Below are 1,332 nucleotides of genomic sequence, written 5' to 3'. Positions count from 1 at the left end.
ACACACACACACACACACACACAAACACACATCTATTCTTTCTACAAGTTTGTAAATATGACATAATGCATCCTCTAGCCCCTAACCATAGCCTTGACCGCCACAACGTCATGCCTATACTAACCTTAATCAAATTATAACCTTAACCAAGCCTAAAAAAAGACTAGCCAAAATATCCTCACTTTCAAAAAATGTCCTCATTTGTCAGCTGCAAACTGAACCAAATCTGATGTCACTTCCTGTAACTCTGTCCGTACTTCTCTGGTGTTCATAACACAAAGGAAACAGCATAATAAGAGCCTCAGTGGTTTTCATCTTGAGTTAATTTTGTTATACTCATGTTGCCAAACTGGAGGAAATGGTGGCTATCACATGTCATACCCATGTTCTTATAGCTCTGAAACCTTGTGTCCTGAGGATTTCTTAAACCTTTAATAATTCACATCACCACTATTTTTTTAAATATCTAACACTAAATGTTAGGTAACTATGTGCACTTACTGAGCCTCCTGAGCAAATGAGAAAAAAACCCGAAGGAGTACAAATTCCAGAGTTTGAGCATGTTCCACATAGTGGGTTTCTTTCATTTCATATAACCAACTAATACTTCTGGAAAACAGGCCACTGTAATAGCGAGACACCTCTGAACCTTGAAATGTAACAGCCAAAGAGGCAGAGAAAGACATCATTAAAGAACCAATAGCACCTCAGCTGACAGTTCGTCTCTCCTTTGTCCTGATAAATGAATTACACACACACACACACACACACACACACACACACACACGCACAGACGCACACACACGCACGCACACACACACCCCACAAAGGTCTATCTCAGCATGATTACCATCAGCAAGCTCCTGGCCAAGAGAAAGTCATAAAACACGCTCACCTCTCACTTCTGAGGCTATGCACCAACACACACTCACACAGTTCAACATCCTTTCCATTTTTATAAATCCTGCTCTTATCATGCCATCTCAGTCTACGCTCTGTCACCGTAGTCTCGCATGAAGAAAAAAAAAAAACCTTCCCATCCTCAATGTCATCCTCAGCGTCATCCACTCACACTCGCACTCACACTCACACTCACACACACACAAAAACACACACCACCTGTGCCATTCATCCATGGCCTCCCTTGACTGAATAACCTCAACTGGTCGATTATATTGACCACTATCACACTATAATGCATGTTTCTTAATTAAAATCTGCCTCAGCACTTTGAGCCAGTCCAATATGATACAGCCAACAAGTATGTAGAAAGACTAGAAATGTGTGTGTGTGTGTGTGTGTGTGTGTGTGTGTGTGTGTGTGTGTGTGTGT

At 41.4% G+C, this 1,332-nt stretch overlaps 1 protein-coding gene and 1 long non-coding RNA gene across 6 annotated transcripts in view; both read right to left on the bottom strand.

The window, feature by feature from the left end:
• LOC116692030 (uncharacterized) overlaps window positions 1-132 on the bottom strand; it is an 8,662-nt gene extending 8,530 nt beyond the window's left edge. The window contains exon 1 of the long non-coding RNA XR_004332620.1: window positions 121-132. This is a non-coding gene — a long non-coding RNA (uncharacterized LOC116692030). The remainder of the gene's footprint in view (window positions 1-120) is intronic.
• The window catches only part of bsna (bassoon presynaptic cytomatrix protein a), a 144,469-nt gene that overhangs the window by 97,674 nt on the left and 45,463 nt on the right, over window positions 1-1,332 (bottom strand). The window lies entirely within an intron of this gene.

The sequence above is a fragment of the Etheostoma spectabile genome, chromosome 7 (genome assembly GCF_008692095.1).
Source record: "Etheostoma spectabile isolate EspeVRDwgs_2016 chromosome 7, UIUC_Espe_1.0, whole genome shotgun sequence".
In the NCBI taxonomy this organism is placed as follows: domain Eukaryota; kingdom Metazoa; phylum Chordata; class Actinopteri; order Perciformes; family Percidae; genus Etheostoma; species Etheostoma spectabile.
This window is presented reverse-complemented; position numbering and strand designations above follow the sequence as displayed.